The 27,921-nt window shown below is 42.1% G+C and overlaps 1 protein-coding gene and 1 long non-coding RNA gene across 8 annotated transcripts in view; one reads left to right on the top strand and one right to left on the bottom strand.

Annotated features, from left to right (window-relative positions):
* The window catches only part of WIPF1 (WAS/WASL interacting protein family member 1), a 128,926-nt gene that overhangs the window by 40,735 nt on the left and 60,270 nt on the right, over positions 1-27,921 (bottom strand). Inside the window, exon 1 of one of the 3 annotated variants that reach the window (XM_019970579.2) lies at positions 116-367. The exons of the other annotated variants lie outside the window; for them this stretch is intronic. The gene's annotated coding sequence lies outside the window, so the exon portion shown is untranslated. Of the gene's footprint in view, positions 1-115; positions 368-27,921 lie in introns of those variants that run through there. 3 annotated transcript variants of the gene reach the window in all.
* Positions 367-27,921, top strand: part of LOC109566325 (uncharacterized) — a 51,057-nt gene continuing 23,502 nt past the window's right edge. For 2 of the 5 annotated variants that reach the window (XR_011570782.1, XR_011570786.1), the window contains exons 1-2: positions 367-8,887; positions 9,786-12,392. This is a non-coding gene — a long non-coding RNA (uncharacterized lncRNA). The remainder of the gene's footprint in view (positions 8,888-9,785; positions 12,393-27,921) is intronic. The other 3 variants (XR_011570785.1, XR_011570784.1, XR_011570783.1) reach the window with 3 other exon arrangements.

Here is a 27,921-nt window from a genome sequence, read left to right as displayed (position 1 = left end):
CTACTGAAAAATTACACAATTTTATCTCAGCACACAATGGTTCACTAAAAGCCGTTTAGTCCTCCCCACTAACTGAATAAAGGAAATACGCGGAGTTTGAATATAATTTTCTTACCGTTAAAGGATACTGGAGGAAGGCATGATCAGGGACACAAGCAGGCAGGGAGCAAATGAGAAATGAGAGAGAAAACCGTCACTGTGAAAGCCATCATCTTCTAACACAAACAAGGGGTCGTTTCTGGACCGCCATTTTGGACAAGCTCTGGCCTCTTGTTGAATGTGACATACTGAGTCAGAGGCAGACGTCCTTCTGTGGTTATTCACTTCCTGTCTGATTAATTTGTTGCTTGTTCCTTCCTCCTTTTCTGCAGAAAAAGGAGCTAGATTTTACTTAAGAAGCAAGCAAGAAAGAAACCCCTAAATTTGGAAAATTAAATGTTTCTCCTTCCCACCAGGCGTAACATACCTTTTGGTACAGGGACAAGAGGAGATAGCAACGCGAGCTGGTTAACAGCTCAACTTTATTCTAGACACCTCCACAAAAAATATCTGCTCATGGAACCTGAGACTCTTTCAGGAAATTTCATTTTAAAGTATCACTCTTGATATTGATGATAACATTTAGGATTAAGGAAGAGAGTCACTCAAGATCTAAAAGCTCCAAATGACACTGATAAATAAGGTAAGTGATTCTTCCTCATCTGCAGAGCAGTCAAGTGTGTAGGAAGTAAGTTACCAATGCCGGTGAAGAAAGCTAGTCAGGTGTATGAAGGCAAATGAGTTTTTGAAATGTGATTCTGGTGCCCAAGTCAGAATACATGCTATACAGGCTCACCTCATTTTATTGTGCTTTACAGATATTGCATTTTTTTTTTTTTAAAACAAATTGAAGGTCTGTGGCAACCCTGAAATGAGTAAGTCTATTGGTGCCATTTTTCCTTCAGCATTTGCTCACCTTGTGCCTCTGCTTCACATTTTGATAATTCAAGCAATATTTCAAACTTTTTCATTATTATTATATTTGTTATGGTGATCTATGATTACTGATCTTTGACGTCACTACAACACATTGACGGCTCAGACGCAGATTACCACTTGAATGAAGTTTTTCCAAACTGAGTTATAGTTGATTTACAAGAGCAATAAAGTAGTTATTAATTTAGGTATGTATGTAGATTAAAATTTTTGCTTTTTAATTATTAGTTTTTGTTCTGTTTTGGGTTTAAAAATTTTTTGTGCACTTTTTTAGACATGAGGCTATTGCACACTTAATAAACTATAGCAGAGTATATGCATTGGGAAACCAAAAAATTGGTGTGGTTTGCTTTACTGCAATATTTGCTTTATCTTGGTAGCTTGGAGTAGAATTTGCAGTGTCTCCACAGTATGCCTGTACAGGTCAAGTCAGCTGAAGATCAGAGTTTTCCACGCCAAAATATTTTGTTTCCATCCTCCACACTTAAATGGGGTGACGATACTCTCCCAGAAGATGCTTAACAGAAAAGCAGTGATGTGAGCAGAAGGAAGAAAGTCAGATTCCTCATTATTAAAGGACTCTGAGAGGTGGGTAGGCAATGGAATATGCATAGAAAATACACCAAAACTTGAGGAATGTATAAAAATCTGAAAACGCTCTCAATTTTTTCTCAGTCTATCTGAATGTATCTATTCAGACATATTTGTGACACCCGCCATGTAACTCTGAGAAAACAGTATCAGCTGAAAGAATGAAAAAGAGGCATATTTTGGAAACTAACATCATTGTAAAATTTGACTCTGGGGTCCTGATTCTGCTAAGTTCAGAGGAAAAAGGTACGAAAAGATCATAAGCTGCCTAATATTCCATTATACGTAAAATGATGAGACTGGGTGGATCAGGGGGCTGTTGGAAACGTGTGGAGGCATTTTCCGCTGGGTGGGTTGGAAAGGGGTGAGGAAGGCTTGTAGGATTCATGGGTGGAGCCAGGAATATGAAGTTTCTTGTGATGCTTAGGACAGGCTCACTCCTAATACTGGAAGTACTCCTAGAGTGGAGTACTGGGATAGTTGACTAAGTACTAAGTACTGGGAGTTAACTAAGGTTCTTTTAACTCCCAATTCTTTAAGATAGGCTGCACAAGGAGTTTTGTGATGCCAAGTTATGGCAGAATTCTTATAAGTGATGCCAAGTTATGGCAGAATTCTTATAAGTTTAGTTGCTAAGTTGTGTCTGACTCCTGCGACCCCATGGACTGCAGCTTGCCAGGCTCCTCTGTCCATGGGATTTCCCAGGCAAGAGTACTGGAGTGGGTTTTACCACTGAGTCAGTGGGGATTCCCCCTCTTAGAAATGACTTCCTAGGATTAGTGATCTGGACTCTTTGCCCAGTGCCACTGGAAGGCACAGACTTTATTCGTCTCACCTAATGTAGGATCTGGAGCCCAGGGGACACTTAATACATGAAAAAATACACGCAGACCTGGGTCTGGACAAGGGGGGAGGCCTGCAGTGATTATCTCCTTCACCCTCCACTAACCTTGGAAAAACAGAAAACTTGATCAACTACTAAGTAAATGCCTGAATGACTCTTTGGGGAAGTCTAACTATAGTTGGGTCTTAAAAAGAGAACATAGGCAATATGGTGATTTTGCTATGTATTTACAGAATTACTTTTTAGTTCTCTAATAAGTAATGCCCCCCAAATGCACGAGCACACACACACACCCCCCAGGACATGATAGATCATGACTATCCCTATCCATCACTTAGAGGTCTGGAGCCCACGACACATTCAAGGGAGTAGTTGTCTACGGTTTGCGTCTATTGCACCTTTAGTGAGAACTTGTAAGCACAGTCAACTTTGGACACATTTATGAGGTGGTACTATGCACCACAGGACATAAATCAGACAATGTTCCTCCCTGTTTAAAACCATCTCATGGTTTCTCATTTCACTTTAAAAATCCAAGCTCTGCCTAGCTCACAAGGACTCACAAAATCTGCCCACCCACCTGCCCCCAGCTCTCTGACTTCATTTCAAGTACACTCCGTCTTGCTAATTACCTTCCAGCCCTTTCTGTTCCTTAAATGCACAGGCTCATTTGCTTTCTGGATCTGACACTTGTAAGCCCTCTTACCTTACTCTTCCTTCCTGGTTCCTTCTCATTCTCTGTTTGTCAGCAAAAATGCCCCCTCTCATGTCCCATCTCTGCTCCTGTCTTCCTTTATCCATCACACTTGTCACCATCTGGTATTTTTTTCATTTATTTAATTGCTTATTTACTTGCACATCTCACCACTAGAAATCAAGTTCCATAGGACCTTGTTTCCTGTTGTTGCCTTAGGATCTAGAACAGCACCTGGTGGGTGTCAATGAATGTTATTTGTTGAATGAAAGAGAAAATAATTAAAAATAGTACCATAACACAACATTCCTTTAAAAGCTTGAGACTGTTTCCCCTAAAGCAGTGACTGAGGAAAGTTAAGGTCAGACTTGAACCCCTTTCTTGGGAAGGCTTAGGCTAAAGGGAAATCTTCCAGGGAAAGGATACCAGAGATCAGCAGGGAGCCCTTTAGCTCACTGAGGAGCTTGGCAATGCAAGCAGAGTCTCACGCAGTGCAAGTGGTTCTTGTCGTTGAGCAGGGAGGACAGAAAAATGGGCTAAGGAAGTTGAAGACTGAGACAAACGAAAGATCACATGGTGGGCGGGGGAGGGTTCTGACAGCATTATTGACAAAGCAGACCTGGAGGCCACCCTCTGCAGTGAATGCCACTCAGGCAGATGTGAGACGTGAAAGCGCTTTCTGTCCCTTCCTCTGTGCCCAGGTGTTCCCAGATCAGCGTCAGTTTCTTATAAGGAAGTTTAAGGATGAATGAGACTGCAGAGATCAGAGTCCACACTTTCATTTACAAAAGAGAAAATGGGAGTCCAGAGAGATTAAGTGACGTGCCTCTATCACACAGCAGGCAGCAGCAGAGCTGGAGCCAGAAGCCCGGTCTCTCTCTCCATGGTCCAGTGTCATTATGGCCTTAAGTTCAGGGGAGGATTTCACTTAGTTCCTTTGTATAAGCATAAGAAGAGGTGGAAGGAAGAGGGGTAGGGAGAAGGCTGTAACATGGCAGGGAGCAGTTGATGCAGTATTAGTACTGGTGTTAGGGATGTTTGTATTGACGTTGGGGCTTCCCTGGTGGCTCAGACTATGAAGAATCAGCCTGCAATGCAGGAGACCTGGGTTTGATCCCTGGGTTGGGAAGATCTCTTGGAGAAGGGCATGGCAACCTACTTCAGCATTCTTGCCTGGAGAATTCCATGGAAAGAAGAGCCTGGTGGGCTACAGTCCATGGAGTCACAAAGAGTTGGACACGACTGAGCGACTAACACTTTCACTTTTTCACTTTTTTCACTGCGTATGTTAATATAATGAAAGGCTGAAGAAAAGTGGATTGAGAACCTGAGGCAAATAAAGACAATCATGATTCTAGGCTTCAAAGGGAATTTTAAATGCATATATCACCTTATTCAACACATGGACCAGTCCCAGCCTAAAGACAGAGCAAAGCAATAATCAACAGTCTCCAGAACAATCAAGTGAAGAATCTTTCATATTAATCTACAGAAATAGAAAATGAAGAGCAGACAGAGATTATAGCACAACACTGTGGTTCTGACCTGGAAAAAGCAGTAAAGAATCACAGCCAACAACCCTCCTGTGGTGACCCCAAATCAATACAGACTGAGTAGGGCCAACAGCGCCATGAATAAAATATAAGGACAATTGATTTCTTTTCATTCCAGTTTTGCAAACTGTGTTTCCATTACTACCTGTTATAGTGCAGTATTTCCCCAGTAGTAAAAACATGTTTTGGAGGAGGAAATGGCAACCCGCTCCAGTGTTTTTGCCTGGAGAATCCCAGGGACAGGGGAACCTGGCGGGCTGCCGTCTCTGGGGTTGCACAGAGTCGGACACGACTGAAGCGACTTAGCAGCAGCAGCAGCAGAAACATGTTTTAGAATACTGTACTCCTTCCATTCTAAAACACCATTTTCTTCAATAGCAAAACACCCCCTTTATCTTATAGCTTTTTATGGGGAAGAAGAAACAGTACCAGACTAAATGTACACATTTATTATAAGAAAAATTCTACTTTCAAAGTATTAAAATATGGGAATCACATGATTTAAAAGAGCAGAAACAAAGGAATTAGCTTCTTGCCCATAAACCTATCAGTAGTTATATAGAAGGCTGATCATTTAAAAATAATCTCAGAAACAGAAAATCGAAAACTAACATCACACCATTCTATGTCCTGCTAATATAAATTGGTATAACCTTACTTGGGGAAACATTTGCAACATATTTCCTTGTGTTTTGGCAGCTCAGCATCCACTGACCCTACTTACAATGATGTCCTTCAGTTTTTGTTTGGAGACACATCTCTCCCTCCCTCCCTCCCAGACCGTGTGGGTCCAGAGGAATTTACTCCGATTCCAGATACATGAATTGCTGGCTCATGGGAGCCTTGCATTCACGCAGCCCCAGAGACTTTTCTTGGTGATATAGCCTGTGGCCTCATCAGAACCAAGGGAATTTGTGTCTGGAAGACAGAATTCTTCCCGAGGGATGCAGCTGGGTCTGTGAGGATGGAGGGGCTGAAGCTGACTCACTCATCCTCTGACCACATGGGGTCTGAAAATGAGACCAACAATGTGAGAAACGAGAGATGGAGAAAATCAGCTGTTGATTTATTGGGGGAATCCTTCTATACCTGAAGCTAGCTCTATTTTGGACTTCTAACTTACACTAGCAAATAAATTTTCTATTTCATGCAAGTTAGTGTGGTTAGGTTTTCTATTACTGGTAATACAAACACTAATGTGATACAGAAATCAGTACTAGAAGTGAATATGGAATGTGACTAACTCTAAAATGTGCAACTGGCTGATTTAAGGCTGGGTGACAGCTAGTGCGGGCTCTCCTGGGCTAGGAAGTTGGCCATCCTGGTTATGTGATGGCATCACTGCTGGTTGGGCTGCCACCTACTGAATCCTGGGTCGAAGACCACAAGCCTACTGAAGGTGCGCCATTAAAGAATTCAGAGAAAAAACTAGAAGGTTGGAGTATGTTGGCTACATTCAGCCTTCAGTAAGATACACAGCAAAGAGAAATTTAGGATGAAACTTACTGGAAGCCTGCTGGGGTGGGGGCAGGCAAGGGCTTTGTCAATAGAGGCCTTTCCCAGCCTCCCATGATGTGCAACCAAGATGTTTGAGAGTCAAAGAATCCGGAGCCTTGTGGGGTTAAAAACCCCAGTTCTCTACGCTATGCTAACTAACATTAGGCAGAACAGGGCCAAAAGATAACAACAATATCAGGAAAGAAGTCTGACACAAAGGAGAAGCTGAACTTCCCACTGTCTCCCCCAGAGACACTGTGGTCTCTCGTCCGAGCAGAAGGCTGTTACCTTTATTGTAATATACTGGGGTCCTTCTCAGCAGCAAGGAGTAAATTAACAGTGGCTTCACCACCTCAGGCCACTGTTTCAACACTGTACCTAATCAGAGACTGAGATAAAGGCCACAGAACTTAAGAGCGGACTGCGACTCAACACAATTTTGAGTTTTGTTCACTAGTCCATGGAGCTCGGGGATTCTAGAGAATCTTATCACGTTTTTAAATACTAGAGGATAAAACCCTGGAATGGTTGAAAACAGCTTATGACTGCTTAAATCCTAAGGCAATCCCTAGATCCGTGAAGCCAGAGAACACGGCATAGACTGTGGAACAGGTGCGGCCCTGCCCTAGAGATGGCTCTGGAAGACAACAGTCAAGGAAGACCCTTAAGGAAGAGCAGAAGGAAGTTAAGCCACTGACTGACCAAAGTTCCGTACCATCGCCACACAGGGACAATCTGTTCACCGGGTTATAAAATACGCTTGAGACGGGTGACAAATGACTCCTCTCCTTTCCCAAATGGAAGTTTAACCGTGCAATTCTGCTATTGTCCTGCCTCCACCATTGTGCACGGGGCGTTTCCTTTATAATTTGCCACTGGACCACGATATACTGCATTTGGGGCTGGCAGACAACATTGTGGAAAGTTTGGCCTTGGCATTGGACTCGGACCTCAACTGTCCACTTTTTGTGGGGAGGAAGGTGAGTGATTTATTCTGTGCGGGCATTTTTGAAACTGTATGTGTAAGACGTGTGTGTGTGTGCATGTGTGTGTGTTGGACAGGTAGACAGAGTGCACACTGGTTGCTTTGGGGCTGTCTATCATCCCTTCCCCTAACTTACAGCAGAGCCTCAGATCTGGGGAGGCAGACATCCACTGACTTTTCACTCCTGCTCTTCCAGCTTCAGCAGGAAACTATGTTCAGAATCATGTAATAAACCAAAATGGAAATGAATATGAAAAAGAATATATAAAAAACAGAATCACTTTTCTGTACATCTGAAACTAATACATTATAAATTACTGTGCTTCAATAAATAAATGAGGTAACTGGAAATCCGAATATTGATAGTTAATAATACTAAGATTATTGCTAATTTTAAAGAGTGATAATATTATTGAAGTTATGTTGTTTTTTATAGAGTCTTTAAAGTTTTAGAGATACATACTGAAATATTTGTATATGGAAAGATATGATGTCTAGGTTTGCCCTGAAATGAAAAAGGGGGAAAACAGGTACAGGTTTAAAGAAAACAAAATTGGCCTGAAATCATCATTCTTGAAGCTGGGTGAAGCATACGTGGCACTTCATTATAATGTTCTGACTACTTTTCATATACATTTGAAATATTTCTATAGCAAAAAGTTTAAACAATGATATGAAAAGGACTTGTGGCTCACTCACAAGAGGCCTCATCCACTAGAGGCTGTTAAAGGGGTTTGCTCACTCTGTTATAATCATGTTCAGACCTGGGAGTTTTATAGAAGTTACCTTTTTCTCCTCAAAATGACCTCTTTGGTTGATGGATGGATGGAATGGCACAGAGATTGAGGGCTCCCTTATACTGATTCAGAACCCAAGTAGCTCTTCCTAGAAAGCATCCAGTTCTCAAACTGGGGGACTCTAGGAAAGGCAACAAAAAAGCAAAAATCTAAATTCTAATTTACCAACCAAAGAACCAAAGAAAACAACCCTCCTCCTAGATTAGAACTGTCCATCAGAAATAAAATTTGGTCTATATGTGCAGTTCCACATTTTCTACTAGTTACATTAAAAGGAAAACAATATAAAACAGTAATATTTAACATCCTATCTCAAAAATATTATCACTACAACACGTACTTACAATAAAAAGCCTGTTAGTTAGGTATTTTGCACTCTTTTTTCTATTAAGTCTTCAAAAACAGGCGTGTATTTTACTATGAGTGACATTTCAAACACTCAAGAGCCACTACCACATTGGGAACACAGTCCAGACGGTGGGGGCCTGGTGGGAAGAGGCCTCACCGTATTCTAGGTAATTTAATTAAAATGCAAACACTTCCCAGGTAGTCACCAACATCGAATACAAGTGCTCAGACAGTAAGGCGTCTGCTTATAACGTGGGAGACCCAGGTTCGATCCCTGGGTCGCGAAGATCCTCTGGAGAAGGAAATGGCAACCTACTCCAGTACTCTTGCCTGGAAAATCCCATGGACGGAGGAGCATGGTAGGCTACAGTCCATGGGGTCCCAAAGAGTCGGACACGACTGAGCGACTTCTTTCACTTTCATAGAGGGAAAAAACCACATGAGATGGAAGAAGAAGTTTCTTACAACTTAAGGGGCCAAAGGGAGGAAAGCCTTGTTTTCACATCCTGCCAAGTATTTGCTTGTGCACACACCCAGAGTGAAGCTGCTGGCATACGGATAGCTGTGTGTTCCTTCTGGATGCTAACCTGGTGGCTTCATCAGGTATGAAGATCAGGATGGGGTCTCCACCGTGATTTGTGGGGTGGGAACAGCCATACTGCTCCCTATCTGGTCTTCTCTCCAGACATATAGCTGGTTACTCCATGTCTACTGCCAGAGGATAGAACCACGTGGACAAGAAAGCCCTCTCCTGACTAGAAAACAAGGGTCTATCCAGCTCTATGCCTTTGGGCCTGAGGCCACTCAACTGAACCCTGCAGAAGGGCTCACTGACCTGAGACTTCCCCAGGGGCCCCTTGACTGCACGGAAGCTGGGCTTGCCTGGTGCAGCTGCTACCTGGAGAGGCAGACCCAACCCTCCTGCATGTGGGCAGGAAATGGGGGTATTTGTGGGTGTCAAAACAATGGGGAGGCCCTCCTGGGATGCAGGCCAAGGATGCTAGTCAATCTGCAATGTACCAGACTGTCCCACTCAATAAAGAATTGACCCACATAACCTTCAAAGGTCCTGGTGGACACTGATGTAGGTGAAAAAACTGTTTAGTAATCTGAGCTGACAATTAAACTCCATTTTACACGTTATTCAAAGTAAATAAATACTGTTGTATTAGTCCCCAAGTTTCCCAGTAATGCAACTGTCATATAAATGAAATACTATGATTTGCACAGCTCTTTACCAAGAGTTGTTCACCTTGGCTGGAAAATGTGTTCCAATGCATTGCCACTGGTGGGAATGAAGTCTCTCTTACCCAAATTAGTCTGCAGTCGCAATGCCCTACTCACGATGATTATCAGTGCAACTGCAAAACCCTGACCACTTCATTTTGTTTGCTAATGAGTACTACCTGATTGCTTACAATTGAAGTTATTTTATAATAAATTACATTCCTTGTATTACTTAATAAATTATAATTGTAATTAATCCTCTTCTTAATTACAGATAACGATTACACAGATTTGGAGAGGAATGATGTGTGTGGTCAGATTATTTCCCTGGTGAAAGTTCACTGACGTTTGTGAAGGGGACATTAGAAAACCCTGTTATTCAAAGTGAGTCCGAGGTCAGACAGGGTTGCGAGCCACTGCTTCTGCGCATGCCCCTGACCGAGTTCCCTTTGAAGTCAGGCATCGCTGGGGCAGCTGGAGAAGAGGCAGGGGCTGAGCAGCTGGCTTCGCGAAGGCTCTCAGCCTGGCTTCGCGATGTCCGCCAGGAAGGCCGGCTCCACCGAGCGGGTGGCGAAGGAGGAGCCCAAGAAGAAACCAGCTCCGGGCTCCCGGCTCCCGCAAAAGTGGAAACAAAGCCAAAAACTGTGGCAGGAAAGGATACATCTTTAGACAAAAAAGTGCAAACAAAAGGGGAAAAGGGGAGCAAAGGGGAAACAGGCTGAAGTGGCAAGAAACTAAAGAAGACTTACCTGCAGAAAACAGAGAAACTAAAAACCGAGGAGAGCCCAGCCTCTGATGAAGCAGGAAAGAAGCCAAATATGCTGAATATCACACCCAATCCAATCAGGGGGCCCGTCTCCCTTTTTGTATAATCCAGAGATCTATTTTTATCAACCGTTTTGAAATGCACATTTTTTAAGCAGCTCTAGAAACGTTTTTAAAAATGAAGGAATCCCACCTCATCCCATTTTTTAAGTGTAAATGCTTTTTCTTTTTTTAATGAGGTGAAAGCATTTGTTGGTGGTTTATTTTTTGGTACAATAAGAAAACAAGTGGGATGTTGAGTATCCGAGGCTTTGATTGTCTTGGGTGTCAGTTTAACCGTTCCATAGATGAGGGGTTCCTTTTATATCCTGTCCTATAATACAAAGCATGGCAGTGTTGTATTATACTGCCATATATAAATTGTGGTTTGGAGTCAGCTGTGTATTTAATGCCTTGAACACTTTACTTCTCTTCCCATGTTGTTTTTGGTAGAACTGTTGCCTAAAGCAGACCACTCACTCCTTGATCTTGGCTCTCTGGGACAGAATTTTGCACACTCTATAACATCTTTGGTCGAACCGAGTGATAGACAATTTAAGTATGTAGTGTATATGATTTAAATTGTGAATTCATGGGACTTGCAATGTAACAGCATGTCAATATTTGAAGATATTGGTCCTTGATATTCTGTTAAGGAAAATCTGCCTCCAAATTTTAAGCTGGGAAGCTGCTGGAATAACTTCAGAAAAGAATCACAACTACATGATTTTTTTAAAGATTTTTTGTATGTATATTGAGAATTGTGAACAAATTGAAATGTCTGTATACTGATCCTCAAAACAACTACATGAATTTTTAGATCTTTGCTAAGTGTTTTAAGAATTGTGTGCAAAGTGAAATGTCTGTGTACTGATCATAGAATCTCAATTATGAAAGAATTTCTTGAAGCACATGAAAAAAAAAAAAAAAAGTCAGGCATGGCAATTTGACGGCTCTGCTCCTCCAGCCTGGGGAATGGGGAGAGGAGCCCGCAGGGACTGTCCCGGCTGCTCACCTACAGTCGTGGGAGGGACTCTCAGGCCGTTTCCCAATGGTCACAGCTGCATGCAGAGCTGCTTGCTGCTCTTCCCTAGCAGCCCCAGCTTCTCTCAGTGGTTTGGCTGAAACAATGTGTTCTACTCGAATGACCCCAGATTCCATCTGATTTTGCCACTTCAAGAACTTTCCGCCTCCCATTTGGCTGCTCTGGAGTCTCCAAATGACTGACTGGGAAAACAGACTGTTGGAAAAACACCTCCAGGTTGTCTTAAAGGGATGGCTGCCCCACCAGGCCGCTGGAAAGGCGTGCAAAGTGCCTCCTGCTGGACCAAAGGCAGGTACATTGTTCCCCCCAACTCCAAAGACAGGTGGAGGGGCAAGAGATCACAAGAGGTGCGGCCGCAAGGTGACCTGCTCTACCACTGTGCGTGTGTGTTGGTTTTTGGCTCATTGGGGTTTTTTGTTTTTGTGTTTGCTCAGTGCTGACAAAAGGACTCCTCCCCGCTGCTGCATGGAAGCTGCTTAATTCAGTCTTGGATCATTTCATCCTGTTGAAACCATTCCAGCAGAATGGACAGAACCATCAGCTGGTGGCTGGTGTAAAAAGCAACTCCATGACTACATTTAAATATTGACTAGTTTGAGAATAGCAAACCACAAAGACGTGAGGTGTAAAAACCACATGTGGTTTATATTTTGTAGGACACCCTCAGGAAGGTAAATGGACATAGTTTAAAAAAAAAAGTCAGAATGGTTTCTCCCTGCTTCACCCCTACCTACCACCATTAAAAAATAATAAACAAAACAAGACTAAGCAACAATTAAACTGAGCCCAACCTGGGTGTTAGACTTGGCTTTGGGATGGCAGCTCTGTCCTAGCGAGGCAAATATGTAGCTGTCTGGGTTTCACGGCCAAGGTCAAACATAACCCCAACCTGTGGCCTCCCAACTCCAGCCACTGCCCCTCCTGGTCAGCACAGCCGCCTTCCTTATTCACTGGCCCCTCTGGCCCCACACGCAACCTCCTGGCCAGTCTTCTCCAGCCAAGAAGAAAAACACACAAGGAAGATTATTTTCTGTAAGTAAAGTCTTCTAGGATCTTTTATCTGCTCTCCCTGTGTTCCTGTCTCTTAACTACACGGCTGTCCAGGAGCGGGAACACTGTGAGGGCTCCCATGGGGTCTCAGCGCCTATGGTGTGCTGAGTGCTGGTTCAGGTGTTGGGGATGCCACAGATATCAAACAGTGAGATCACACAGTGATCACCACGCTCACGGAGCGTTCAGATCTGAGTTGATGATGTGATGGAAGGAAAGCAATTTATCTCCCATTCTGTGCAGCACAGGTGTTACACCAGAGTAGCCTTAACAAGGTCACACCCAGAGGAAGGGCTAACTCAGGCAGACTCTAGTGTAAATGTACAGCATCAAAGTCTGGGGGTAATCAGTTGTATTTGAGAACCATTTCCATACAAACATACTTGAGGACACCCTGCCAGGCCAGCCCACAAAAGTCTTATTTAATTCTCAATAGGGCTCAACTAAAACTTTAGTTTCAGTTCTTCAAGGGAGAGGGCTTCACTGCTGCACCAAGCTCAGCTTCTGCCCCATCCCCGAGCCAGCCCTACACTGTCCCTTGACCTCACTCCAGACGTAAGGGGCCCCTGTCCCTAAGTACTTTTTACCCAGCAGTCCTAACTCCCCTCCATAGGGTAAGATGATCTCATCAAGATGTCAGGAGGAAATTGACTTGCTGCCTTTTACTTTTAAAGACAGAGGGGTTGTTAACCCAAGTTAGTAGGCTTTTTGTTCAGAGAAAGGAAGGCATTCAGGTGGAAGGAAATGCTGTCTGGGGTAAACTTAAGTTTCTCCTACTTTTTATAGTTTTCTATTATGAAAAAGTCATATGTGAAAAGTTTAGAAAATATGAATAATATAATTTTAAAATGACCCATTAATACTCAGAGAAAACCAGTTACCATTTTAGACTTTCCTTCCAATCTTTTTTCCTGTGTATGCATCTGAAATGGGATCATACTATATATATATATATATATATATATATATAGTTTTATATTCATCTTTCTCACACTCCCCCATGTTCTCAAATATTAGCCTAACATAATTTTAATAGCTGCATGTTTCATTTTTATGGATGTTCTATTACCTATGTAAATATTTGTCATTGGTAGACATTTAAATTACATCCAATTTATTATTATAAATCCTACTATGACTAATATGCTTGTACTGAAATGTTTGTGACCCTTTCAGATTATTTCCTTAGGGTACATTTATTAGAGTACAGTAACTAGAAATGGAATATATGAAGTTTTTCCTTTTTCCTTTGATACATATTGTTACACTGTTTTCTCAGTTTTACCATTCTTATTCTCACTAGCACCCATTTCATTTCTCTTCAACATGCACCACTGTCACTTTCCAAAATCTGCTAATTTGATAGACAAAAAAATTGTATGTATAAGCCATTTTAATTTTCATTTCTTTGATTATTAATGAGGTTGACAATGTTTTATATATTTACTATCTTCTCCATTTTTAGAATGTCTTTTTCCATTAGCTGTTATCTGGATTTTTTTTTTAATTATAGGCTTTTAAACTTTTTCCCTTATTTCTTCTGTTTTTGAATTTGAAGACCATCTAAAGGCTCCATGACTTTTCATAGAGAAAATAAAATGTTTTAACCATTGGGAGACTAGGTGGACAGCAGTGACTATTTCTGTGTGTTTATAAAGCAAATTTCATAAATCAAGAATCACCCCTACTCCCAACAGATAATATGCTTACAAAAGAATTCCCTGAGATTGCAACTGTGGCAACTGTGGAGCCTCTGAGAATGTTCACCTTCTAAGCAATGTTTCCATCCCACATTGAAAGGAAAGAGCAGGCCATCCAGGTACATCTGACCACAGTTCCTCCTGTCTCAAAGGCAGAAGTTGGAGTGCCCTGATTTACACGTGCAGACATGTGTAAACTTCTAAAGTCTGAGTCCAGAAAACAACCATTATGACCCTGAGTCACCGTATTCCATCTTTCACAAGACTGAAGTTCCCAGGAACTAAGGAGTAATTTAGGCTGCCTTAATAAGCATTGGAGAAGGAAATGGCAACCTACTCCAGTATTCTTGCCTGGAAAATCCCATGGACGGAGGAACCTGGTAGGCTACAGTCCATGGGGTCGCAAGGAGTCGGACATGACTGAGTGACTTCACTTTCAATAAGCATCCAAGCTTCCATTATCTTTACCATCTTCCTTAGCCATTCTGCAAATATTCTGGAAAAAGTAAAATCTAACTTAGAATTTTTTTTAATTAAAAACTTGGTGATAAAAACCCTTCTGAGCCTACATCATTCATTCAAAGTAACTACAGTTAGCTATTTGATGATTAACAGGAAGACCTGGGCTGGAATGACATCCTTTGGTCTCCTTTTCACCTGGGTCTTCCCAAGAGCTGTTCCTCAGTTCATACAGTTTTCTCTCCTGGACTTTGCAGATGTTCAGTGTGTCTCGGTGAGAAAGGTATACGCTTTGGGGTAAAATGCCTGACACAATGCTAAACGCTCAACAACATCAGCTATCATTATTACTATTAAGTGAGCTCAACTTCTCCCTAGTTATACTTGGTAAAGGAGGGAACACAGCAGGCGAAGTGGCTCCTTTTATTTCTAGAGGGATGATTCGATGTAATTTAAGGATAAAGAATATATTCTATATCATAGTTAAGAAAGAGCTTCCCAGATGAAACAGTGGTAAAGGATTCTCCTGCAATGCAGGAGGTGCAGGAGACACGAGTTCTGATCCCTGGGTCAGGAAGATCCCCTGGAGGACATGGCAACCCACTCCAGTATTTTTGCCTGGGAAATCCCATGGACAGAGGAGCCTAGAGGGCTACAGTCTATGGGGCTGCAAAGAGTTAGACATGACTGAGCATGCGTAAAATAATTAAGAAAACCTGGGTACTCATAATTTCAGAGTCTCCATTTTATATTGGTTCTACAGTTAGTTTTCAGGTCCACTTAGGCCTGTCTCAAAAACCTGGCATCAATCTACACAACTTGTGCTGGTCCCATTCTCATTTACAAATGCCTCTGCATTTCTGTGCAATTTTAAATGTCATTGGGCTCAGTGGACACAGACTCAGAAAAAATGCCCCAGAAACTGCCTAAAAAAACAGTTTCTTGTAAAAGTTAAGAAGAAATAGGAACTTGTAAATTGATTTTGTGTTCACTGCCTTGTTTTCATTTCACCTGGAGAGGCTCCCTGCCCGCTGTCAGTTAAAGTTCCAAGAGGAGGATGGGGACCCCAGATCCGCCGCTTCAGAGGCTGGACTTGTCTTCAGTGCACTATGAAAGGGTCCCAGAGCCCTTTGAGACTGTCTCACCCAACTGGGGAATAAAAGACAGAGCTTCTTATCAAGCCTGCTTTATTCTAGTGATTGGGAAGTGCAGAGAGAATAAGAATGGTCTGTGAATGTTTTCAGAGATGGCACATAATGAACTGAAAGAAAACAGGCCTTGAGACAAGATCTGATGTCTCTGAGCAAGTGAGAAAACAAAACCATGATTCCTATCATTGTGCCCAAGTTCAGCCACCGCAAGCTGAGGGACTCTGACGTGAAAGTCAGTTGTGCCAAGAGTCAAGTGAAGCTTCAGCAAAATTTAATACCACACAGAAAACACTATGAGGATCCAACTCCTGTTGGCAGGGAATTCATGGAAAACCAATATGAAGATCACCAATGGGAAATTTTATTTTCCAAAGTACAAAGGCTTCTGAACACAGAATTTTATATTCATCCAAGATTTGCTCCTACCTCATTGAAAATACTCTCTGGAGGTATATTTTTAATATTCTTCACTAGTGGGGTCTACTGAATTCTATTCAACCTCTAATTGCACAAACGTGGAAATGAGGTTTTCTTCCCTTGCTTTCCCACCTCCTCCCTATATATCTTGTAAATATAGATGGGGATTTCTCAGAAGTGCTGAGAGACACAAAGCTGAGGTATGTCAAAGTCTTTATAGGCATAAGTTGTACAAGGTTGGGCAATGGAGAACAACACATATCATATCCTGGATTCATTAACAATTACTTAAAAACAGTGTAAAAGACAGTGAAGAGGGCTTCTCAGGTGGCTCAGTGGTAAAGAATCCGCCAGCCAATGCAGGAGACACAGATTCAATCCCTGGTCCAGGAAGATACCACCTGCCACGGAGCAACTAAGCTCGTGCGCCACAACTACTGAGCCTGTGCTCTAAAGCCCAGAGCCGCTGCTACTGAAGTCTGTGTACCTAGAGCCCAAGGTCTGCAACAAGAAAAGCCATCGCAGTGGGAGAAGCCCGAGCACCACACCAGAGAGTAGCCCTCACTCGCTGCAACTAAAGAAAAGCCCAAACAGTAACGGAAACCCAGAGCAGCAGTAAATAAATAAATAAATAACTATAAAAGGCAGTATACAGTATATGTTGCTCAGGAAAGTGACTGGGACCTGTTGCTGCTTTGCTAGAATTCGAGCTTTTACAAAAATAAAGTCCATAGCAGGGATGGGGCAATTCAGTGGTGATTTTCCTTAAGTGTAACTCTTCCTATTCCCTCCCCCTACGCAAGAAAGCAGTAACACTTAAAAAAGTATAAAATCAGAATTGGATGAAAGTCAAATCAGTTTCCTTTACATCCATAAATGTGGGAATATAAAATCACTATAAACTTACTATGGTTGTATATTTTAAATCTCTAGTCATATTTTCCTTAGCATAAGCATAAAAGAACTGAAAGGTTCAGAATTTACTTGTAAGATACTATAAAATATTACTATCCTCAAAAATAAAAGAAATGTATGAATTTATGGAAGAGGAATAATATTTATAAAGCATATTAGTAAAAACACTATACGTTTGCACATCAACATTTAAGAGCATTCAAAGGTCATTTATTTAAAAAAATTTAAAGTATAATAAAAGGAAACTTAAGAATGACTTTACTCAAACTTGCAGTTTCTAAAAATTTATCAGAACCAGAGAGCCTGGAAGGATCAAAGATTAAGTAGAAATCCACATTCAAGAAGGTTCCATGGAATTCTCAGAGAGAGCAGGCAAAGGGTCATCTGAGGACACTATTTTAGCCTAAACTTTGAGTATCATTCAAACAGGGAGCCAGTGCCTGATGTTAACAAAACACAGTTTTCTACTGGTAAGGTCAGATGACAGCCCATCCTGTCTGCCAAAATTCGTGGATGAGAAATCATTTCATGAAGTCATGCACAAACATGAAATACACTGTGAAGCTCTGCTGCCATCCCTCAATCATCGCTTGCTTGGCCAAGCTGATGGCCAGCAGGAATATCTCCCTCTGCAAAGCTGTTTCAAAGTAATAACTTGGAGGAAGTGGTGTGCTGATACCATGAAAAAAAAAAAATCCCTCAAACACAAAGATAGTTCAAAAAGCATCTGTATATGCTCAGAGGAAACAAACAGCTCAGCTAATTTCAACTCAAAATAAACCCAAGAGACCAGTTTACCTTGGCCTTAGTCACACACACACAAATGCAGGAAAACCGAGGGTCAGCAATTATCCAATAATTTCGTTCTGTGTCAAAGGGGATGAAAGGGGATGAAAGGGGGAAGATTACCCATCCTGGGGCAGGATGGAGTGAGAGAAGATACCCTACCCCCATGGCTTCCCACACAGATTCACATGTATGTAAGGGGACTGCACACTATTCTCTCCATGAGACCGGTGGGCCCTGGAGTCTGACCTCTCTTGCTGAAGCCAGTAGTAGATCAGAAGCTATTCTGCGCCTCTAACACCTGGTCTCCCCATCGCTGAAGCCTTGCCATGGGTCTTCCTTCCGCAACATTGTCCTTACAGAGCTAAGAAAGGAGCAGGATACCTAAAATCTTTTTTCTTTTGGTCAACCTTAGGCTGAAATATACCTACAGTCTTTTAAACTGACCAATATTGAATCTCCAGCTTTCAAGCATTTATAAATATTCTTCAAATTAAGTGAACAAATTAGCAACAAAGATCACATTATATTTGATTTTGAAAACCATTTGGAATTTTCTGTAAAATCAGCTACTTTTCTGACAGAATAGGTGGTGACTACTACCAAAATCTTAAAATGATCCTTATTTTTAAATTTTTTTTTCAAATAACTTTCATTTGAGAAGATCATTAGATACGTCAGCAAAAATCTTTAAATCGTTTTTTTTTTTCAGTCCTGGTTCTGTATCACTGTTTTGATGTCTTTTTTTGCTGACAGGGTGAAGGAAGTTCCAAAAGCCCTTCAGATCTGATCATTTGAGGAAACTCTCACAGCTGAAGACATATTTATTTTATTTCATTTTCATTTTTCTGAGAGGAAGACAGAGGAGAGTGATTGACTTTTAATATCAGAAACATGTGTCACTGACCGTCAACTGTGTAATAAGGTTTTTAGTTTAAAATATTTAGTACCCAGATGACATGTGGGGACAATTAAAGTATATCAGAGGATGCTTCCCCCTTCCCCTTCATGATATTCAGGTTGGGAGCAGGAAGCAGAGATTTTGTCTCAGCTCAACAGCCCACCCAAGGGCAGCTCCCCCCTGCAGTTTTTGATGTCTGTCTTTCTAGGTGGAACACCAGTCGGCAATCCTCTGCAGCTCATAAAACCCAACATAACCTTTAGGGCTTCTCTGGAAAAAACACATTGAGTAACAAGGGATAGAATGCTTTCTGTTCAGTGTTTCCATTGCTATTCTCTGACCAGAAGAAATACCAAATCATAGGCATCTGGAGAAGAGAGATGGCCCAGAAAGAACAATGGTCTCACACAGCTTGCGAGCTCTGACCCCCTAAAAGCTGGCTTCCCGCTGTCTTGTTTCCTGTGGAGCCACAGGCATTACAGCAAAGAGCCCTTGCTGTCAGCCCTGACTCAGTGATTGACTTCTAGAGCGGTGGTAACTTGCAGGGAGTGCAATGCCGTTCTGATCACCTTGAAGATGCAGGAAGCGGCGAAAAGATGCGGGTCCATGGCAGTGACAGTCAGAGAAGGAAGTGTGGTCCATGAGGATGCGTACCATGTGATATAAGCTTCTCCCTAGGAACTTTCCTAATGCATCATTCAGCTTTAGAAAATAATCAGAACACCCATCACCATCTTCGTGTTTAGTTTATCCACCACACAGTGCTTTCTTGGCTGGTCCATGGCACGGAAAGAATTGGATAAGGTACCAGAAAGTTAGACAAGCTACACTGTGAACTGATGCAGAGGTGGAAAGGGCATGACTTAGAAAGGCATAGGTTCAAAAAAGGTCTCTGAGGTTTCATTTCCACAGTTCTTAGTCACGTAATTTCCTTTCTGGATCTTAACAGTGACTAACAGGCCTTAGAAAATGAATCGGTGTACTAGGTGGAAAAAAATGCCATAAGTCACTGGGTCTCTTCTACAGTATGAAGTTTTTCTTAACCCTTTCTTTATGAGTCCCCTTTTCAGAATAATTTAAAATTCCATAATTACAAGTGCTTTCTCTGTGCCTACATTCCCCTTCTGAGACCAAATGCTGCTAGACTCACCTTGTGAGTGTGTGCTCAGTCGCTCAGTCGTGTCCACCTCTTTGTGACCCCTTGGATTGTAGCCCTCCAGGCTCTTCCATCCATGGGACTCTCCAGGCAAGAATACTGGAGTGGCTTGCCATTTCCTCCTCCAGGGGCTCTTCCAGACACAGGGACCGGACCCACATCTCCTGTGTCTCCTGCATTGGCAGGCTGATTCTTTACCACTGAGCCACCAAGGAAGTCCAAGCCATGGCCAACTGGACAAGAACAGCTCCCAGGCCAGGAATGGCCAGTCTTCAGGATGGGGAGCATACTGAACTGGCTGGGCATGAAAAACTCTACTCAAATGGGGCAATCAGGTTCCTCCCAGCCTCAGAATGATGAAGTGGGGGATCAAGGAGAGGGAGGGACAATCAGTTGATGGAACCAGACAAGAGACAGAAAGGAACAGCTGAACCAGTTAAGCAGTGGACATGAAGAAAGAAGAGGTGACCAGTCTCCTAAACTGCATCCTAGCCTTCAGTAATTTTAATAGTATTAATACTAACAACACCAACAATAATAGTGAACATTCATTGCACCCTTACTGTGTGCTAAGGAGCATTACAAATATTGTACAAATATTGATTCATTTGTTTTCTCAATAATTCTATGAAGTAGATGATGACGGCAATGGGACACAGAGAAGTTAAGTAACTTGACCAAGGCTACATAGCTTTTAAGTGGTAGAGACACAGCCTGAACTCAAATGGCCTGGTCCCAGAGTCCATGCTTCCAATACATGCCTCCTTGTGGAGCTAGTCCTGAGTTCCCCCTTACTAACCTTCCTATAATAAACTCCCTTTATTAGTGAGGCCTGACAGAGGGTCTATTTCTTGCTCCCCTACTGTCTCACAATTAGTATTTTCCTTTGCACCACTCAACATAAATCTTAGTAACTTAAAGCACATATTTATTAAATCAAGAATCATTTAATGCTTACTATGTGCCAGGAAATGCTATGAGCGTTGCAAGCTATTCCAGCTTTCTCACGAACTCTTCCTTGGCGGAAAGGGACTTGGTCTGCACATTCCACCACATTACAATGTGTTTCCGATATCGATTTTCTTAGGTAACACTTCCATGACCTTATGCATGATATATACTATGATGTCCTATTTTTGTACATATTGTGTTTTCTTTTTGTATAATACTATGTTGTATCCTGAGCTCATTGATAAAATAATGTCTAAATAGCACATTTTAAAAAGCCATCAATACTTAAAAAACTAAAAATAGAGTTACCATATAATCCTACAATCCCCTTCCTGGGCATATAGCCAGATAAAACCATAATCCAAAAAGATACATGCACCGCCCCTCAATGTTTACTGCAGCACTATTTACAATAGCCAAGACATGGAAGCAACCTACATGTCCAGTGACAGATGAATGGAAAAGAGATGAGGTATATATACCATGAACTATTACTCAACCATAAACAAGAATGGAATAATACCATACGCAGCCACATGGATGGACCCAGAGATGATCATATTAAGTGAAGTAAGAGAAAAACAAATATCACATGATATCACTTATCAGTTCAGTTCAGTCTCTCAGTCATGTCCGACTCTGCGACCTCATGAACCGCAGCACGCCAGGCCTTCCTGTCCATCACCAACTGCTGGAGTCCACCCAAACCCACGTCCATCGAGTCGGTGATGCCATCCAATCATCCCATCCTCTGTCGTTCCCTTCTCCTCCTGCCCTCAATTTTTCCAAGCATCAGGGTCTTTTCAAGTGAGTCAGCTCTTCGCATCAGGTGGCCAAAGTATTGGAGTTTCAGCTTCGACCTCAGTCCTTTAAATGAACACCCAGGACTGATCTCCTTTAGGATGGACTGGTTAGATTTCTTTGCAGTCCAAGGGACTCTCAAGAGTCTTCTCCAACACCACAGTTCAAAAGCATCAATTCTTCAGCGCTCAGCTTTCTTTATAGTCCAACTCTCACATCCATATATAACCACTAGAAAAACCATAGCCTTGACTAGATGGACCTTTGTTGGCAAAGTAATGTCTCTGCTTTTCAATATGCTGTCTAGGTTGGTCATAACTTTCCTTCCAAGGAGTAAGCGTCTTTTAATTTCATGGCTGCAGTCACCATCTGCAGTGATTTTGGAGCCCCAGAAAATAAAATCAGCCACTGTTTCCACTGTTTCCCCATCTATTTCCCATGAAGTGATGGGACTGGATGCCATGATCTTAGTTTTCTGAATGTTGAGCTTTCAGCCAACTTTTTCACTCTCCTCTTTCACTTTCATCAAGAGACTCTTTAGTTCTTCTACACTTTCTGCCATAAGGGTGGTGTCATCTGCATATCTGAGGTTATTGATATTTCTCCCGGCAATCTTCATTCCAGCTTGTGCTTCTTCCAGCCCAGAGTTTCTCATGATGTACTCTGCATTTAAGTTAATTAAGCAGGGTGACAATATACAGCCTTGATGTACTCCTTTTCCTATTTGGAACCAGTCTGTTGTTCCATGTCCAGTTCTAACTGTTGCTTCCTGACCTACATATAGGTTTCTCAAGAGGCAGGTCAGGTGATCTGGTAGTCCCATATCTTTCAGAATTTTCCACAGTTTATTGTGATCCACACAAAGGCTTTGGCATAGTCAATAAAGCAGAAATAGATGTTTTTCTGAAACTCTCTTGCTTTTTTGATGATCCAGATATTGGATGTTGGCAATTTGATCTCTGGTTCCTCTGCCTTTTCTAAATCCAGCTTGAACATCTGGAAGTTCATGGTTCACATATTGCTGAAGCCTGGCTTGGAGATTTTGAGCATTACTTTACTAGCGTGTGAGATGAGTGCAATTGTGTGGTAGTTTGAGCAGTCTTTGGCATTGACTTTCTTTGGGATTGGAATAAAAACCGACCTTTTCCAGTCCTGTGGCCACTGCTGGGTTTTCCAAATTTGCTGGCATATTGAGTGCAGCACTTTCACAGCATCATCTTTTAGGATTTGAAATAGCTCAACTGGAATTCCATCATCTCCACTAGCTTTGTTCGTAGTGATGTTTCCTAAGGCCTGCTTGACTTCACATTCCAGGATGTCTGGCTCTAGCTGAGTGTGAGTGATCACACCATCATGATTATCTGGCTCATGAAGATCTTTTTTGTACAGTTCTTCTGTGTATTCTTGCCACCTCTTCTTAATATCTTCTGCTTCTGTTAGGTCCATACCATTTCTGTCCTTTATTGAGCCCATCTTTGCATGAAATGTTCCCTTGGTATCTCTAACTTTCTTGAAGAGATCTCTAGTCTTTCCTTATATGTGGATATAAATGAACTTATTTACAAAATAGAAATAGACTCACAGACATAGAAAAACTTACGGTTACCAAAGGGGATGGGGGTGGGTAGGGGGCACAGGAAAGATAAGCTAGAAATCTGGAATTAACATATACACACTACTATATTAAAATAGATAATCAACAAGGACCTCCTCTACAGCACAGGGAACTATACTCAATATCTTATAATAATCTATAATGGAAAATAATCTGTAAAAGGTTATATATATGTACACATATACATATGTATAACTGAGTCACTTTGATATACACTTAAAACTAAAATAATATCGTAAATTAGCTACAATAAAAAATAAATCACCCAAACAAAAACAGATGTGGTAAAGATGGCTCCCCGCCCTTCCCCAGGGTTTCAAACGTCCTTCCTAAGTTTCAGAGGTCTTCCTTCCTCGGATTCCGGGTCAGAGTGAGGCCATGGGGAGGGCAACAAGTTAAGCTCTTGCTGGCTGGGAATGGCTTGGAAAGAGTATGTGCCTGGAGCTGCCACGTTCCCCGCGGACACTGCAGAGCTGCAGCGGTTCTGGCAGGGCCACTCAGGAGTGTGAACCATGGCCTTTTCTCTGACCTACCAAAGCCCAAGGGCAGCTACTTGTTCACTGCAGGGAACCCCATCACCACTAAATGATGCTCATATATGTCTGTAGCACTCGCAGGACGGGAGCTCCCAGACACTGGGGTGTCACGTTGTCTCACCTCTACACCCCAACAGCACCCTGCTCTTCCTACTGAGTAGAAGTATACTCTGCTAACCCTTTGGATTATTTCTTTTTGGTCCCTCTCTGTTTCTCTCTGTACATATAAATATAAACGTGTGTGTGTGTGTGTGTGTGTGTATGAAATGTGCATGTGTATAAATCCTAATTAAAATTAAGATTATAATGTATCCAACTCTTGAATCCAGTTTTTCGTTATTCTTTCGTGCCACTAAATATTCTTGGAAAACATGATTTTTAACAACTGCATGATATCCTATGCCAAAATTTATTTAATATTCTTCTGTTGCTGGCCATATAGTCATCTCTTATTTTGCTTTTATAAATGTGCCAATATCAGTATCATGACATGCAAATTCTTGTGCTCAGCTAGGATTATGTCATAGAATAAATTTCAGAAACAGAAATACTGGATCAAATAGTCTGAACAATTTAAACTCTCTTGAAACACAGTGCGAAGGGCTTACACTTCCTCTGGCGTCCTAAAGGAATGCCCTATTCACCATACTCTTTCCAACACTGAATATTACAGTTTTAGAAGAGCTTTATCTTAATCTGCTCTCTTCAATGGGCTAGAACAGAGTATATATTGAAACTCTATACTCCCAAGTAAATGTCAGATGGGTCACTTACAAACAAGAGTAAAACAAGCCTATGATCAGCAGCCCCATCTTCAAGCCCTTGGAACCTTAAAATGCTTTAGAATTTTAGAAAAGGAAATTACTTTAGAGGTCACACAGTAAACTGTTTCAGTTTACAAATAAGGTAACCAAATCTCCCAGAGGTTGTGGACCTGGGAAATGCATTCAAGTTAGAACTAGAATCTAATTGTTTTGCCTTGTGAGTCATCTTTTTAGAATAGGTTGAAACAATTTAACAGAAGCAAAAGCCATTGTTACCAGAGTGAAAGTATAAAGGAAAAGAAGCATACAATATTTTTCAAGAAGGAAATCATTACTGTTCTAGATTCTATTTTATCTTCATCAAGTCAGAATAACTTGTTTTATAGACAAAAGCAAAAGTTCACGTCTAAGTACTACTTTGATCTTAAGATCTTTGTTTAAATCTCCAACAGATTTTTTTGCCCCACAAGCATGAAAACATCCAGCATTGATCTATTATTTTTTCATCTAGCCAACATTTACTAAGAAGATACTCTGGCCAGGGACTGTACTGGTGCTGGGGTAGCAGGGGGAAGTAGAGCAAGGTAGGAAGAGAGGGGTTTGTTCTTGGGGGATGGGAGGCAGGAAGATAACGTGAGCAGATGATCATAATGCATGTGACTGGGTGGTGACAGGGTACAAAGGTGCGGCAAGGGTGGCAGAGCAGTGGGTATGGAAGGCTTTGCAGAGGAGCTGGCCATGAGCTGTGCTTGAAGGCAGTCTGCTAAGCAGAGGAGGCCATGAGAGAGCAGGGCTGCTCCTTAGACGCAGCTGGCTGGGAAGGTACTCTAGCGTCAGATAGTGTTCAGGAATTTGGACTCCCAAACTGGAGGTGTTGGGGCCCCAAGGAAGATGTTTAAGCAGTGGTGCCACAGTCACATCCGTGCTTTATCAGCTCACTCTGACAGCAGTGAGGTGAAAGGCCAGAGTCTTTAAAGGCAGGAGACTCACCTGCACTGGTTCAGCCTTCAGGCTCTGAAGGTGTAAATCAGGGAAGAGGCAGAGGAAATATAAAAGGGGAGATGGATTCAAGAAATACAGCATGTTATTTGAGAAATACCAAGACATAGAGATTTATTAGACAGGGGGTGCCATTTATGAGATGGGGAAGGCAGGAGGAGGTCCAGGTTTTAGAGGAAGGGCACTGAGCTTGAAATCTGGCAAGATATCCAGTATATCCAGAAAGCAAATGGAAGCACAGTCTGGAGATCAGGGAGGGATAAGCAGAATCACAACAGGTTAGCACAATCAGTACAGGGCTAACCACCCCACCCATCCCCCGCCTCCACCATCCCCAACACCCACTCCACACACTTGGGTACTTTCTCTCATCTGCAGGCAGGGAGAACAGCTGTCCATTAGAAATACGCCAGCCACATACGCAATTTACAGTTCTCTACTGATAGATGAAATTAACTTTAAGAATATGTTTTATTTAATCCCATATATCTAAAATATCATTTCAATGTGAATCAATGTAAAGATTACTAACGAGATATGTTACAGCCTGCCATACTAAGTCTTCAAATCCTGCGTATACTTTACAGCCCACTCCAATTTTAATCAGCCACATTTCACGTGGTCACTGCATGGGACTATGCAGGACTAGATGGTGGACCACAAAGGTGATTCAGGCACCAACATTTTTCTAGGCCTTGAAATTAAGTTACACAGAGCTTGATCTCACAGATGAGAGGACGATGAGGAACCTGTTGGGCCTCCCAAGTCACTCCCCACCCCATCTCCCCCTGCGGGGCAGCAGCAAAGGGGCAGTGTGACATGTGACTGGAAGTTTGGGAGGGGTGCAGACTACCCCTCTGCTAGGTTATCAAGTACCCTGGAAGCAATCTGATTGAACTTAGACCCCCCCCCCCACCGCCTCTTCCTGAACTTGAACTGTTATCTCTTTATCTGTTTATGTGTCTGGTCTCCCAGTAAGTTTCCCAGGGCAGTGGTTCCCAAATGTCAAACATTCGCAAACCAACTTCATAATTCTGGGATGACTGCATACCACCCAAACTAGATCATTCACTTAATATTTCTGTTTAAGTCAACTAACCTTAAAAAAATACAAAGCCATAATTTAGCGTCATCCTAAGTAACTAGATCCATGAAACCATTCATTTCAGGTGTCGTTACGTATTTTTTCTAGCATACATGATAACTAGGGGAGAATCTCCTTCCAAGCTCACTCACATGTTGGCAGGACTCAGTTCCTCGCCATCTATTGGTCAAAGGTCTCCCTTGGTTCTGGGCTGTGTGGTTCTCTCTACGGGACAGTTCGGAACACAGTAGTGGACCTTCCTCACAGTGAGCAAGAGAGTGTGAGAAAGCCCCCAAGATGGAAATCATAAAATTAAATCTCAGAAGAGACATGCCATCCTCTCTGCTTCATCTTGTTCACCATAAATGAGTCACTAAACTAGCTCACACGAAGGAGAGGGATGTAAATAAGGGTGTGAATTGCAGGAGGTGGGGAGCCTTGGGGACCATCTTAGAAGCTGCCTACCATTCAGTGATGTAAAATGTCGATGACTTCTATTGGGGATGCGGTCACAAATGCTGCTACAACTCCTGAAGTTTGTGGGCTACCTTCATACTTGAGGGAAATGCAAAGTTTTTAGTTAGAGGCTAGCGGAAATAAAGATGTATTATGGCCACTGATTTCAGGTTAATCGCACCTCCCCTCCCCCCCACCATGTTAAAGGACTCAGCACACCTCAAACCACCTAAAAATCAGTCTGACGCTTTGTGGATGGGCACAATGACTCCTCACACACCCCTGGAACCACCATGTGTGGGCATCTGCTGTGTTTGTGAAAGAATCCTTTTTTTTTTTCCCCTTAACCATGTGGTACTGCTAGTCCAACTCAGAAATAAATCTGCTTTGAAAACTGTTCCCACAGCTGCAAAAAGCAAGTGTTTGGCACTAATAAATCAAGATTAGTAGAGCTTGGCTTATAATGAAACTTTCACCTCCTCTGGGCAGGTGGTCAGCAACTGTTCTAGTGGGGCAAACAAGCCATGTTTCACAGAGATAACCATTTTTTTCGTGACAGGTAGGAGAGGAGTAGAAACCAAGTAAGTAAAGGAGAGATGTTGTATTCCTAAAAAAAGTCCAGTCTTCTGAAACTGGGGTCCCATGAAGACACTAGACAAAATTATGTTTCTAGGGATCCTGCGTGACCTCTACTTATAACCCTCCCAATGACAACCACTGCAGATGCTTTCCTTCTAGGTGATAAAAAAAATAGCCTGGGATGCTAACCACAGGCCCAGAGCAGAGAACCAGTGATTTGGGGAACAATTATAGTTTAAAT

This window comes from Bos indicus, chromosome 2 (assembly GCF_029378745.1).
Source record: "Bos indicus isolate NIAB-ARS_2022 breed Sahiwal x Tharparkar chromosome 2, NIAB-ARS_B.indTharparkar_mat_pri_1.0, whole genome shotgun sequence".
NCBI classification, from domain to species: domain Eukaryota; kingdom Metazoa; phylum Chordata; class Mammalia; order Artiodactyla; family Bovidae; genus Bos; species Bos indicus.
This window is presented reverse-complemented; position numbering and strand designations above follow the sequence as displayed.